Here is a 15,850-nt window from a genome sequence, read left to right on the forward strand (position 1 = left end):
GGGTGAGTCAGTGAGTGTTGAGTGAATGTGAATGATATTACTGCACATGACTGTGAACTTTATAAACGCTATATACTTAGGCTACAAAATTTATAAAAATCATTTTTCTTTCTTCCATAATAAATTAACCCTTAACTTACTGTAACTTTATAGACTTTTTATTTTTATTTATTTTTTATTTTTGAGATGGACTTTCACTCTTGTTGCCCAGGCTGGAGTGCAATGGTGTGATCTCGGCTCACTGCAACCTCAGCCTCCCAGGTTCAAGCGATTCTCCTGCCTCAGCCTCGGGAGTAGCTGGGATAACAGGCATGTGCCACCACGCTTGGCTAATTTTTTGCATTTTTAGTAGAGACAGGGTGTCTCCATGTTGGTCAGGCTGGTCTCGAACTCCCTACCTCAGGTGATCCGCCCGCCTCAGCCTCCCAAAGTTCTGGGATTACAGGCGTGAGCCACTGCGTCTGGACTATAGCCTTTTTAATTTAAAAAACTTTTTGACTCTTTTGAAAGAACAGCCTAAACCACATTGCACATTTGCACAAAAATATTTTATTTCTTTATATTTTTATTCTATTCACTTTTTAAAAATGTTTATTTTTTAAAACTTTTTTGATAAAAATTAAAACATAGCACCTATATTAGCCTAGGGCTACACATGGTCAGGATCATCAGCATCACCGTCTTTCACTTCCACATCTTGTTGCAGGGGGAGGTGTTCAGGGGCAATAACACACGTGAAGCTGCCATCTCCTACGACAACAGTGCCTTCTTCTATGATACTTCCTGAAAGATTTGCCTGAGGCTGTTTTCAAGTTAACTTTTTTTTAAAAAAAAATTATTTTATTTAATTTTTATTTTATTTATTTATTTTTGAGACGGAGTCTCGCTCTGTCGCCCAGGCTGGAGTGCAGTGGTGCGATCTCGGCTCACTGCAAGCTCCGCCTTCCGGGTTCACGCCCTTCTCCTGCCTCAGCCTCCCGAGTAGCTGGGGACTACAGGCGCCCGCCACCTCGCCCGGCTCAATTTTTTGTATTTTTAGTAGAGACGGGGTTTCACCTTGTTAGGCAGGATGGTCTCAATCTCCTGACCTTGTGATTCGCCCACCTCGGCCTCCCAAAGTGCTGGGATTACAGGCATGAGCCACCACGACCGGCCTAAAGTTAACTTTTTAAAAATAAATAGTAGAAGTGCACTTTAAAATAAGGATTAAAAATATAGCATAATAAACACATAAACCAATAACACAGTCTTTTATTATCATTACCACATATTATGTACTGTACATAATTGTATTGCTATACTTTAATATGATTGGCAGTACTGTAGGCTTGCTTATGACAGCATCCACACAAACATGCTAGTAAGGTGTTTCACTATGACATTAGGATGGCTATAACATCACTAGGTATTAGGAACTTTTTGTCTCTATAATCTTATGAGACCACCGTTGTATACTTGGTCCATTATTGACCAAAAAGTTGTTACATGGTGGATGACTGTACATGATTTGCTGATATTTTGTTGAAACCATATGTATGAGTTTGGAGTTATATTGTTGAATTTTTTTAACTATTAATATTAATTTAATTTTGTAATGGACATGGGAATATTTAGGTCATCTGTTTCTTCTTGGGTGAGTCTTGATAGTTTGTGGCTTTCAAGAAATTGGCCCATTTCAGCTAAGTTGTCCCATTTCAGCTAAGTTATCAAATTTAAGTGGATAGAGTTGTTCATAGTATTTTTTATTATCCATTTATGTCTGTGCGGTCTGTAGTAATATTCCAATACTTTTACTCTAGAGATTGGTAATTTGTGTCTTCTCTCTATTTTTCTTAGTCTGGCTAGAGGTTTATCAATTTTATTGATCTTTTCACAGAAACAGCTTTTGGTTTGATTGATTTTCTCTATTATTTTTCTGTTTTCAATTTCATTGATTTCTGGCCTTATCTTTATTATTTCCTTTCTTCTGATTGCTTTGGGTTTATTTTGCTCCTTTTTCTAGTTCTTTAAAGTGGAATCTTAGACTGTTGATTTGACACTTTCCTTCTCTTCAAATATAATTATTTAATTATATACATTTTTCTTCTGAACACTGCTGTAGCAGCATCCCACAAACTTTGAGATGTATTTTCATCTTCTTTCAGTTAAAAATTTTGTAATTTCCCTCGAGACTTCCACACTGACTTATCGATTATTTAGAAAGGTCTTTTTAAAAAATTTCTAAGTGTTAGGGGAATTTTCCAGATAACTTTCCTATGTTAATTTTTAATTTAAGTCCATTGTGTTCAGAGACATTCTTAGGATGATTTAAACTCTTTTAAACTGTTAGCGTTTGTTTTATGGCACAGAATATGATCTATTTTGGTGACTGTTCCTTCAACGTTTGAAAAGAATGTGAATTCTGCTGTTCTTGAATGGAGTATTCTGCAAATGTCAATTACATGAGTTTACTGATGGTGTTGTTCGGTTCTTCTCTGTTCTTGCTGATTCTCTGTGTACTTGTCCTATCAGCTCCTGAGTGAGTAGCGTTCACTTCTTCAACTCTAATTGTGGGCTTGTTCATTTCTCTTTTCAGTTCTAGCCGTTTTTGCATCACATATTTTGAAACTCTGTTGTTAGATACATACATCTTTAAGAGTGTTATGACTTCTCTCTGATTGATGCTTTTTCATTATTTAAAACCCTCTTGATCTCTGGTAATTTTCTTTTCTCTGAAGTCTACTTTGTCTGATATTAACAGAGCTACTCCAGTGACTTTTCTTTTTATTAGTATTTCCATGGTATATTATTTTTCATCCTTTTACTTTTCAATGCCTATGTCCTTATATTAAAAATGGAATTCTTTTAGACACTTATAGTTGAATCTTGTTTTTTTTTTGTTGTCCAAATCTGGCAATCTCTGTCCTTTACCTGGTGTGTGGTGTGTTTAGACAATTTTCCTTTACTGTAATTACTGACACGTTTGAATTTAGGTCTACTATTTTATGGGTTGGGTTTTTTTTTTTTTTTTTTGGCTGTCAGCTCTGTTTTTCTTTGCTGTATTTTCTCTTTCCTGGCTTCTTTTGGAGTATTTGAATACTTTTTAGTATTTCATTAAAATTTTTCTATTGTTATTTTACTATATCTCTTTGTATATAGTTTTTAATGGTTGCTCTAGGGATTATAATATATATACATGACTTTACAGTTTACTAGAATCAGTGTTTTACCACTTCTGGTCTTATATGTAACTTTATCCTAAACGGGTCCCTGAGCCCTCCTATTATGTCGTATTTCTCATACATACTACATCTGTATGTAACCCAACCAAACAATGTTATAACTTTTTGCTTTCAACTGCTCTTTCTTTCTTTCTTTCTTTCTTTCTTTCTTTCTTTCTTTCAGACAGAGTCTCGCTCTGTTGCCCAAGCTGGCGGGCAGTGGTGTGATCTTGGCTCAATGCAACCTCTGCCTCCTGGGTTCAAGAGATTCTCGAGCCTCAGCCTCCTGAGTAGCTGGGATTACAGGCATGCACCACCACACCTGGCTAATTTTTGTATTTTGTTTTTAGTAGAGACAGAGCTTCTCCATGTTGGCCAGGCTGATCTCTAACTCCTGGCCTCAAACCATCCGCCTGCCTTGGCCTCCCAAAGTGCTGGGATTGCAGGCGTGAGCCACTGTGCCAGTCTACTTTAAAGTTAAGAGGAGACAGACAATCTATTTATCCAGATATTTACCATTCTTATTGCTCCTTCTTCAGTGCTCATGTTCCAAGTTTCCTTCTGGTATTATTTCCTTTCCTTCTGAAGAGCTTCTAATAGTTCTTTTAGAACAGGTATTCTGGTGACAAAATCTTAGTTTGCCTTCATCCAAGAATGCCTTTGTTTTGTTGTTACTCCTGAGGGATATTTTTGCTGGATATAGCATTCTGGGTTGACAATTCTTTTATCTCTTTAAAATGTTGTTATACCTTCTCTTGGCGTCTGTGATTCCTAATGAGAAATCTGCAGTCATTTGGATAATTGTTTCTCTATATGTCATACATTATTTTTCTCTGGCCGCTTTTGAGATGATTTATTTTTTAGACTGACATTCTTGCTCTGTTGCCCTGGCTAGGCATGATCATAGCTCACTGTAGTCTTGACCTCCTGGGCTCGAATGATCTTCCCATCTCAGCCTCCCAAGTGGCTAGGGCTACAGGCATGCATCACCACGCTGAGCTAATTTTTAACTTTTCTGTAGAAGCAGAGTCTCCCTATATTACCCAGTCTGGGCTCAAACTCCTGGCCTCAAGTGATTCTCCTGCCTCAGCCTCCCAAAGTGCTGGGATTACAGGCATGAGCCACTGTATCCAGCCAAGATTTTTTTATTTGTCTTAAACATTCAGCAATTTTTATTATAATATGCTTGAGCATGGATTTCTTAATTTATTCTGTTTAGGATTTGCTTATTTTCTTGAATCAAGTTTATGTGTTACACAAACTATGGGAATTTTCCAGCCATTACATTTTTAATACTTCTTTTTTCTGTACCACGTGATTTTCTCTCTCCTTCTGGGACACCAGTAACATGAAAGTAGACCTTTCTGTGTTGCCCCGTAGGTTCCTGAGGCTCTCTTCAATTTTTCAATTTTTTTTTATTGGATAATTTCCATTAATCTGTTTTCAAGTTCACTGACTCCCCTCTGTTATTTTCATTGTGCTATTGAGTTTATCAAGTAGCCACATTTTAAAATTTTGGTTATTGTATTTCTCAGTTCTCAAATTTCATTTGGTTATTTTTATAGCTTCTATTTTTCTACTGAGACTTCTCAGCTTTTCATTCATTTCAACAGTGTTTGCCTTCTTGGATTATAGTACCTTAAAGTCTTTGTCTAATCATTTCAACATCTAGACCCTCTTGTCATTGGCATCTGTTGTGTTTTTTACCTGAAATTGTTAAAGTTTTTCTTGATTCTTTATATGTGGAGTACTTTTTGTATTGTATCCTGGCCATTGGAATATCATGGCATGAGACTCTGGGTCTCATATTTGTTTAAATCCTATATAGAATGCTGATTGTTATTATTATTTTTAGCCAGGAAATTGACCCACTTAGTTTTGGGCTACAAGTTTTGATCCACTTTCTGTGGGCTGTAGTTTCATTATCAGTTTAGTTTTCAACGGATTTCTGGTGCTAGTCAGATGTATTCTGCATATATTTATTGTCCATTGGCCAGCCTGGGATCTTGGTGGTGGTCTGTTCTCTAGTTCAGTTCTCAAAGTCTTTGGTATATGTTTAGGATTGGATGCATATATGCTTATTTCAGAGATAAGCCCAGGGATACATAGACTACTTTATTAGATCCCTTTCTTCGGCTGCCTTCTGAGGGTAAGTGGCAGAGAGAGAGAGAGAGAGAGCGAGCGAGCCATACATCAGCAGGTGAGCACCCAGAGCTGAGGATGATGAGAATCCCTAGCCAGTCTAGGGGATATTGTTTGAGCCCATAGTCAATCTGTGCTTGGTCTCCAGACTTCTCAATCACTTGTGCCAATAATTTTTTTATTTCCTAAACTAGGTGAGATCAGGTCTAGTAAAAGAGTTTTGAGTGATATGTATGCCTCTCGTGAGCATGGAAGCAATGGTGGTGAATGAGATTGTGGAATAAGAATGTGTCAAGAGAGAAGAAAAGAGAAGCCCATTTTAAAAGACAGGTAGGAAGAGGAGCCCGTGGAAGAGAATGAGAGGAGTACTTAGAGACACAGGCGAGTTCTTTGTCACGAAAGCCCCAGAAAGAGAATGAGTCAAGAAATAGAGAGTAATTAACAGCGTAAAATACTTGTAGGGGATCAGTCAAGATAAGAACTGAGAAGGGCCCTTGGGATCTATCAACATGAGGCTGTTGAAAAAACAGTTGTAGTTACCACACTAGAAGAGTCCTTTGAAATCATACTCTGCACCCTCTTCTGCAGATGAGGCGAGTGAGATAATGAGCTACTTAGTTTTTTAGTTTTTTTTTTTTTTTAGGTGGCAGATAGAGAATTACAATAAGTAGAGGTCAAGGCTCTAAGGGTATTTAAAGGTCACCTGCTCTGATTCCTTATCCAGTACTTGAGTCTCCTGTACAACAGCTCTCTGAAGCCTGTGCTTAAATACATCTACTGGGAGAGAACTCAGTTTCCAGTTCTAATGAGAGCCCTTAGTGTCTGATTCTTTACACCGTGTTCTCTTATACCACAGGGCAGGCACATGCCAGGAGATTGTCTGCATCCTAAGCTGATCCCAGAGGAAGCTGATTGGATTTGAGAACTCAGAAGATTCGGTCAGGTTTTGAGTTTTAAGAAGACTCTTGTCCAAAATGAAACCCTCTCCTCATAACTCCGGCCACTCCCTAAATAAAGACAAATCCTTAGGGAATTCCAGGACCAGGCTATTCCAGGACCAGCATAGCATTTCCACATGGGTGTTCACAGGCACCTGCAGCCCGATACATGAAAAGGTGAGCGCATCACCTTCCGCTGCCAAAACCTGTTTTTATTCTTGAGACTCTGACTCCTCTTTCATCCAGGTGCTCAAGACAGAACTCTGGAGGTCTCCTTGACTCGTCTGTTTCCTCTATTCCTCATTTTAAAACGAATCATTGTTATTCTTCCCAGGCATCCCTGGAACTTGCCAATTTCTTCTTACTCCATCGTGCCTCTCAGGTACAGGCCACCATTACCTCCTGTGTGGAAAACGATCAGCCTTCCAACTGGTTTCCTGCTTCCAGTGTCTTCCCGTATAACCTGTTTTCCACATTGAAGCCTGTGACCTCCATGCTCAAAATCCTTCAGTGCCTTCCCATTGCTCTCAGGATAAAATACAAGCTCCCTAACATGGCCAAGAGTTTGTCCTTAATTCTAGGGCCTCTGCCTGCTCTGTAGCCTCATCCTGTGCCACTCTTTCTCACTCACTTTTTGCACTTCCTTGACAAAGCCATGCTATTTTTCTCCTTTAGTGCTTTTCACTATTCCCATTCTTGGAGCTCCTTTTTGTCACCTTCTCTAATACTGCCTATACATTCTTAAGATCTTTGTTTGGATATCACCTTTTCAATAAAGCTTTCCTTAACTAACCCCTCTCCCCCACCATCCTAGGTAGGATGGTTGCCATCCCTGTCCTCTCACAGGTCCTTGGGATGCCTGTGTTATGTAACTTTTACTATTCTCTAGTTATCTGCTTTGAATCTTTCTCCCCATTTGACTGTAAGGCCCAGGAGAACAGGGGATATGTCTGCCCTCATTCTCACAGTATTTTTACTGCCTGGCACAGTGCCTAGCACACAGAGTGTGTTAAGTGTGTACAATTCTATGGTTTAATTATTTATTTAATGTTTTTGGTGTTGTTGGCACCACTTGGATGAAAAGAAGCTGGGCTCAGATGAATTAGTACACCAAAATTCTTGCTGCACCTTACAGAGTTCAGATAGACATCCTCTACATTCTCTGCTGTCCCAGGGAGTACTGAGTGTAACAACTGAGATGGGAGCTATTGCGGCCTCGCCAGAAGACCAACCCTCAAAAGTGTACCCCAGGAGGTCTCATTTCAATACCCAAATCTTCTCCCTGGAATACCAGTAAGCCCTATGGTGACATCAAAGCCAACCAGGTCTCTGATTAATTTGAGCTAATTACTCTTAGTAAATGTGATTCCAGCCCAAACGCAAAGCTTTGGTGGCCTAATCATCCATTCACTCTTTATTCAGCAAATATTTAATGAGCACCTACTCTGTGCTATTCTCTGTGCTAGGTGCTGAGAACACAAGACAGACAGGGGCCCCTGTCTATTAGTTAACATGATGGTGGTCACGTAGAGCATGGGGCAAGGGAGGGCTGTTAGATAAATAATTATATAGTGATTGTGATTAGTGCTATGATGTAAAAGTACTGGGTTCTCTAACAGCATATAAAGGGGGTCCTGATATAGGTCTGGAGAATTGGAAAGGATTTCCCTGAAGCAGTGGCCTAGGTATACATAATTTTTGCCAGGCCATGAAATGAGCAAGGAGTGTTCCAGGCAGAGGGAGCAGCAGAGCAAAGGGACTTGGCAGTTGGTAAGGAGCATGATGCCTTTTAGTTGCTGAAGGAAGGCACATGGCAAAGCATTTGAGAGATGAGATGGGCCGAAAGAAGCTAGGGAAGAAATCAGGCCCAGAGCATGCCAGGCCTTGTAGGCCAGGTAAGGATGTATAGATTTTATCTAAGAATTATGAAAAGCTCTCACCAAGAACTGTTTGATCCTCTGAGGGAACAGGAGTAGTAGCTGCTGTCAAGTACTTGGCATTTAATTTTTGTAATACCCATGCATGGCAGGTGTGGTAGTTTTCAAACTTGGCTTTAAATTGACACTCCTCCCACTTAGAGATAGGGTCTATGTCCCCTCCTCTTAATCTGAGTGGGCTTGTGATGGTTTTGACCAACAGAGTGCAAAGGAGGTGACACTATGTGACTTGCAAAGCTAGATCATAAAAGGTCATGCAACTTCCGCCTGTTCACTGGAACACTAGCTTTTAGAATCCTGCTGGAGAGGCCACAGGTAAGTCATTGTTCCAGCTGAACCCAGCCTTTGAGGCAACCCTGCCTGGGACTATGTGAAAAAGCCTCAGGTTATTCCAACCCCCAGCCATTTGAGTTTTTCCATCTGAGACCCCAGACATCATGCTGCAGACACAAGCCATACCTGTTATGTCCTGTCTAAATTTCTGATCTGAGACTCTGTGAGCACAATCGAGTGATTGCTTTGTTATTCCACAAAGTGTTAATGTGGTTTAATCTGCAAGAATAGAGAGCTGAGACAGTTGATATATTATTAGTATTCTCCCATCTTACAAATGAGGAAGCTGAGTTTCAGAAAGATGAAGCAACTCGATTCAGGCCTTGCAGACAGTCAATGGTAGAGCCACGATTGAATCAAGGTCTGGTTAATTGCAGAGCCTGCTCCCTTCTGATGATCCCAGGTGACTCCTATACTGAGTAAGGCTCCCTGACAAACATCTCCCAAGCTCCCCCATTGCTGCCCTTCAATCTGGAGACCCACTTTGGTCAATCTAGATTTCAATGACTAGGATTTGGTCACAGAAACAGCCTTCGTGACACATTTGATTTACATTCTTTTCAAAGAATTGAAAGACATTCACTCTGCAATCACTTCTTTTCTGACTTTATTTTCCCCTCCACACCCACAGGCAGGAGCCAGATATTTTTGCCAAGCCTGGCAAATCTGCTTCTCTCCCTACATTGCCCCCAGTGCACCAATGCCCACTAGTACCCTATTAAGTCCAAATCAGGGTTGTGAGAGGGCTGATTCAGCTCCCTCTCCCCACCCCCTGGGAAGAGTTAGGGATGAGCAAATCACTTATTAGAGTAATTCTGGGAGCTGAGGCAGAGCCATGGCTGGAAGCCACCCACTAACAAGAAACCCAGGACATCAATCAGCCAAACTGATTTTTCTGCTGCCGCAGCCATTTAAACAGTTATCTTTGCTCGAGGCTTTATCCAAAGTTACTCAATCAGTGGGTTCCTGGGCGATAAGTCACCGCAGCCTTACTGCACTGTCTCTGTGTCCTAGGGCTGCCTCTTTACTCACTTCTCGAGAGGGGTTGAAGTTCATTTGTTGCACTCTAAAAAGAAGAGCGCCTGCACTGCTTGCGCACATATTCTGGTTATAGCAGGAAGATGAAAAAGGATTTTGAGGTCTGCTGGGATATCAATACACTTCTCCTTTGACGCCCTGCGGAGGCAAGGGAAGGATGTTTTAAATTCATTTTGTAGCGCCCCCTGCTGGTCGCGTTGTCCAGCTGCAACAGATGCAAGATCCAAGCCTTCGAGGGAGCACCTTACAAGCCATTTGTGGAGTGGGGAGGGGAGCCCTTAGCCACACAATCTCCTTTTCCATTTTACATATGGAGAAGTTGAGGCCAGAAAGAAAAACATGATTCCCTCAAGGTTGAATAGTGAGTCAGTGCTATTGTTAGAATCAGCCTCTCCCAAGCTAGCGCCTTTTCTAGGCTCTGAGAGTGCCCAGCGCATAGTTAAGTGGCTCTGCTTGACAGCACAGCATGAAATTCGGAGGTCCTGGATTCAAACCTGAGCTGTGCCACTTAATAGCTGTCATGAGAAGGGAGTTCTCAGAGACTCAGTTTTCTCATCTAGGAAATAGGGGTAAAATTAATCGGGGTAAAATTAAAATGGGTAAAATAGGATTTTGTGAGGATTCATTCATCCACACATTTATTAAAAACCTATTGTCTACTGTGGGCCATGCACCATGCTGGGTACTTGCGGTATAATGGTGAATAGAACATTGCAGTACCTGTTTTTTGCTTTGTTGTTTGTTTTTAGGGTGGCAGTATAATGAGAGTGTTAGATAACATATGCAAATACACAGCATAAATTCATTTGAGAAGGGCAACATTTTCCCTTTGATTCTCCACTTTCCAAATATCAGGAGGCTTGGGGCCTTGCCCTAGCTGTATCAATTTAGGAATATTGATGACTCGAAGAGATTAAGTTATTTAAAGGTCAAGACCACATAAATCTCTGTATTCTTCAGTATGCCTGCCCCCAGGATGTGCTCAGTAAACATTTGTTTGGTTGCATCAAAGTCCCACGTTCTGGCTTCCTCGACTCCCCGGCTGCAAGCCAATCGCTGTCCGTGGTACTGAAAACCAAATTCCTGCTCCCGAGCATGAGGCGGCGCAGGTGCTGAGGCAGAAAATGGAGCCCAGGGGAAGTGAATAAAGAGAGGAAGAATGAGCCAGCTTTTCACTGACTATTAGTGACATCTTCATTCTGCCGCTCGTGGAATCCAAAGCTGATATTTCTTTTTCCAGATGTCCCCACTTGGCATTTCTTGCTAACTGGAAACACTGGGCAGATAGGTGATGCAGGATGAACATTTCTACAATGGCGGGAGGGAGAGGATACTGGGAGTCCACAGCCCCATAAAGTCCTATTTTAAAGTGTTCCGAAAAAATGGTGGATTCTTTCTCCAGATTCTTCCTGGGCAAGGAAAAGGCAGCAGTCATCGATGCCTTCTCCAGCTGCTTTCATCCATGTCTGTCACCCAAGAAAGTAGGCAGCTCTGAGTCAGAACGGGCTGTGGAAGTTCTGACTCAGATACTCAGATGTATATGGTAGAGTCATATATGTGGTATACAGTAGCCCAAGAGAGATAGGTCTGGGATTAACAGGCTGAAACTGAGTAAGTGTTTCATTTTGACCCACATTTATTTCATGCATTCTATAAATATTTATTGAGTGCTTCCCATGGCCTGGAACTGTTATAGGAGCTACAGCTATACAGTCAAGTACAAGAAAGACAAGATTTCTGGCTTCCTGAAACTTACATTCTAGTGGATGAGAGAAAGAATAAACAAGTACACAAATGTGTAGAATAATTCCAAGCAAGAGGATAGATGATGATAGATAAGGTGTCTTTTAGATAAGGTGATCATGGGAGACCTCTTTGAGGAGGTGTCATTTGAGCACAGATGTGAATGAATTGAGAGAATAAGACATGCAAATATTAAGGGAGGCAGCTTTCTAACTAGAAGCAACAACAAGAGCAAACACCCTGAGATGGGAACAATATGCATATCCAAGGACCAGAAAGGGAGCCAGTGTGAGTGGAGCAGATTAGACATTAGGGGACACGAAGACCAGATCCTGTAGGTCTTGAGGAGGACAAAGCAGGGTGTCTGGAATATGAAAAACACAAAATGACAGTTACTGATGCACCTGCTATCATTTATTGATCACTGAGTATGCAGTAGACACTGTGCTAAGCATTTACATATATTAATTTCATACTTGCATCAACCCTGTGAGGAAAGTGAAGTTATTCCTCTATTTCACTGATAAGAAAATTGAAGCCCAGAGAGATTAAGCAACTTGCCAAAGATCACACAGCTAGTCCAGGGCCAAGCCAGGCAGTCTGGCTCTGGAGCCCTTCATTGCTCCTAATCACTGTATTCTATTGATAAAAACATCATTACTCAGAGAGGTAAGTGAATTGCCTAGTTAGTTATACACAGGCCAGAAATGATGGATCAGACTTGAATCCTAGGATTCAGCCCTAGGGTATTTCCACTGCACCACACTGCCTCTTTCTGTGGTAAAGCAGAACAAAGGAGAGAGGCTGTTCTGTGACACCCCCACAGAGGCACGGAGCAATTTTAATGCTGCCAGCGAGCCCCATGGGGACTGTATTTAAATGATGATCTGCACTGTGCGGTTGTCTGATATTCCCTCCCACTCACCTTTCTCAAATGTGAAAACCATGTCACTCCATGCACCCTACCCAACATGTAAATGCTTTACCAAGGAAGCTGAACCTTTCTGTATGGATTTGGGGTGTTGAGAAAGCTCCCTCCTTAAATGCCATTGTTTCAGGGGCTTGTAAAGATGACTCAGAGAGAGAGAGAGAGAGAGAAGCTACAATGGAAAATTAATGATCTTATCTGAGATGGGACCCAGGCTGAAGGCTCAGCTTTAGGCTGATAAAGGTCCTTCAGCGAGGGCTCCAAGGAGTCCTGAGTTGTCACTGACCATTTATTTAAAGAGAACTCAGAAGCAAGGCTACCAGCTACTTCCATTCCCCACAACTTTTAATATTCCTGAGTGTGTCACAAAACTGGGAGGGTGTGGAGTGTGCGTGTTGAAGGATGTATTTGCATGAGTGCTGCTCTTGTTTCTCTCTGTGTGTGTTTGTCTGTGTGTATTTGGGTGAGGTTGTGCTTCTGTAAGTTTGTGTGTGAATCTGAGTACTAGTGAGGGTCTGTGTATTTGGCCATGCTTGTGTGTGTCTGTTCAAAACCAGGTGTATGTATGTTTGTTTGGTGTGAATCTGTGTATATTGGTCTGTGGGTACTTGTGGGTCTCTGGGTGAGGATCTCTATGAGGGGAGGAATCCTAGATGTTTAGTTAGAAATTGGCAAATGCAGGTGGGCTAGAATAATGGAAGTAGTTACAGTGCGAGTCTTTTGATGCTGCTAATGAGGTAGGAGAATAAAAAGCGGTGAGGTTACACCACATATAAAACCTTTAAAAAGTTTTCATCTTCAATTCGGGGAGGATCAGTTACTGTTAATAATAATAGCAGTTTATAATTAATAGTAGTATTGTGGAACCAGTCACATCAGCTCCCATTTCAAGAATACCTACTGTATGCTTCATTATATTTAGCATCTGCCATTCTCATGACAACTCTGTGCTTTTCTCTATGTCCATTTCACCAAGGAGGCAACTGGAGCTCAGAGAGGTTGAGTAACTTGCCCAGGGTCACACAGTTAGCAGGAGTGGAGCCCGGAGGAGAACTCAGGCATAATTGACACCAGAGGCTGAGTTTTTTCCCCTCTCCAGACTGTAATTCTTCACCTACACCAGCCACTACCCTAGCTCCAGCCGGACTCCAGCCCCGGAACGTGAAGAAGAGGATGGCAGAGCAGGCACAACACAAAGGGAGAACAAGGTTCTAGGCCCCGCTTGCCCATGGAGTTGTGTGGCCTTAAGACAATAGTCTTCCCTCTGCACCTCCATTTCCTCACCACAGAAGTGAGAATCTGGATTCATTGTCTCCTGCTCTGACAGGGCCACAGGGGTGGGGTCTTTGTGGGTGGTCCCTATACCACCTGGGGATTGTTGACCTGAAAAAGGGCCTCTGTGGGGAGACAGAAGAGGAAATTCAAGATCTGTGTCCACCTGGCCTAGGGCACTCACTCCTTTCCTTCCCAGTTGTGGGGGATGCACCTGCTTGGGCCTCAGCCCCCATTCCCATCCACGCCCCCTCTTCTCCTTGGTGCACTTTCCTGTATTGCAGAGATAGGAGTTGAAAACTATTTTCCCCAGCCTCCCTTGCAGCTAAAGTTCTCGATGTTGATTATATTCTGTCAATTATCTAGGCTGTATGAGATTTGACTCTGGAATTGAAACAGAGGCCATCTCTCTGCTGCTGTGGCTCTTTCCTCCAGCAAGAGCCATCACGGCAGCATGGGGGGGTTTGCAGCAGCATCTCAGAGTCTGGCCACCCCCATGGGTGTTGAGAGGCAGTTGTGATGATGTCTTGATGGCTCCCCAGCCCCAGCTTCCAGATCCCTGGACTCAAGGGTGACAGTAAGTTCTTGAACTCACTATTTGCAGGGGTGGTCTCCCGTTTGCCTGACTGTCTGATTGCATGCCTGGTTGGTCAGGTAGCATTCTGGGAGTCATTTACGGAGGCCCTGTTGACTCCTCCAGCACCTTCCCTCCCCTAGCACCTTTTAGAGTTCCTTATCCCCTATGTTAAATCAACTTTTGCTTTAAAAAGCCTGGATGATTTCTTTCGGCTGCACAGAACCATTTCTGATCACCATGGAGCACTTCTACTCAGCCTTCAAAACCCAGCCTTGGTCTCCAGCTCCAGGATGACTTCCCATATTGAACAGACTAGCCTGGGTACTTCTGTATATCCATACCTGTATCTCAGCCCTGTCCAGGTGGTGCTGAAATTACTGGAAGTACTGTTTACTTGCTATCATCCCTGCCAGCTTGTGATCCCCAGAGGATAGGAACTGGGTCATCTCAGTCATGCAGCTGAGTGTTTAGCAGAAAACCTGGCCTGTAATACATACTCCAGGTGTTTTGTGGAATTAATACAGAAAAGGCCACAATTTGGCTGGGCGCGGTGGCTCATGCCTGTAATCCCAGCACTTTGGGAGGCCAAGGCGGGCGGATCACGAGGTCAGGAGATCGAGACCATCCTGGCTAGCGTGGTGAAGCCCTGTCTCTACTAAAAAAATGAAAAAAAAAAAAAATTAGCCAGGCATGGTGGCGGGCGCCCATAGTCCCAGCTACTAGGGAGGCTGAGGCAGGAGAATGGCGTGAACCCGGGAGGCGGAGTTTGCAGTGAGCTGAGATTGTGCCAAAAAAAAAAAAAAAAAAAAAAAAGAAACAACAAAAAAAGAAAAGGCCACACAATTTGTCAGCTCAATAGGATTTAGGAGAAACTGTAAGATTTATGACTGAGAAAAAAGCAATTTAACTCCCGCTTTGGCAAAAAGAAACTTACCTGGCATACAGAGCTATTATTCGGAGTGAGGTACATTATGGGGCTCATGGGATCATGAGGAGCAGGTCTTAGATGAGGGGTCTTTTTTTTTTTTTTTTTGAGACGGAGTCTTGCTCTGTCGCCCAGACTGGAGTGCAGTGGTGCGATCTCAGCTCACTGCAAGCTCCGCCTCCTGGGTTTACGCCATTCTCCGGCTTCAGCCTCCTGAGTAGCTGGGACTACAGGCGCCCGCCACCTCGCCCGGCTAGTTTTTTTTGTATTTTTTAGTAGAGACGGGGTTTCACCGTGTTAGCCAGGATGGTCTCGATCTCCTGACCTCGTGATCCACCCGTCTCGGCCTCCCAAAGTGCTGGGATTACGGGCTTGAGCCACCGCGCCCGGCCAAGGGGTCTTATTTCAGATCAAATACCCAGGATCTCTGGGCAGGTCTATCCTCTTGCTGATGCCCAGGCTGCTGCTGAGGAATTAGGAGCTGGTGGTGTTTGAGAGGTAGCTTGATGAGGGAAAAGAGCCCTGGCTTTTGAGGCAGACAGACTGGGGTTTATATCCCAGCTATAACACATTCTGTGTAATCTCAGACAAGTGACTGAGCCCTCAGCTCGGTTTCCTCATCTACAAAGTGGAGCTAATGATATTTACCTCCTAGAGTTGTTGTGAGGGTTAAATGAGATAGTTTAGGAGATGTGTCTGGCACCAGCAGAGACTTGATGTGTGGAGGCTGTGATTAGATTTTAGTGATTTTTAGATTTTTAGATTTGAGATGTAAGGTTTTTCTCTCTCTCTCTCTTTTTTTTTTTTTTTTTTGCAG

The 15,850-nt window shown here is 42.5% G+C and overlaps 1 protein-coding gene and 1 long non-coding RNA gene across 3 annotated transcripts in view; one reads left to right on the forward strand and one right to left on the reverse strand.

Moving 5' to 3' along the window:
• Positions 1-15,850, forward strand: part of PDYN (prodynorphin) — a 123,247-nt gene that overhangs the window by 84,560 nt on the left and 22,837 nt on the right. The gene's annotated exons all lie outside the window — the stretch shown is intronic.
• The window catches only part of LOC102137596 (uncharacterized), a 60,499-nt gene continuing 53,789 nt past the window's right edge, over positions 9,141-15,850 (reverse strand). Inside the window, exon 4 of the long non-coding RNA XR_010578591.1 lies at positions 9,141-9,726. This is a non-coding gene — a long non-coding RNA (uncharacterized lncRNA). The remainder of the gene's footprint in view (positions 9,727-15,850) is intronic.

Source organism: Macaca fascicularis, chromosome 10 (genome assembly GCF_037993035.2).
Source record: "Macaca fascicularis isolate 582-1 chromosome 10, T2T-MFA8v1.1".
NCBI lineage: Eukaryota > Metazoa > Chordata > Mammalia > Primates > Cercopithecidae > Macaca > Macaca fascicularis.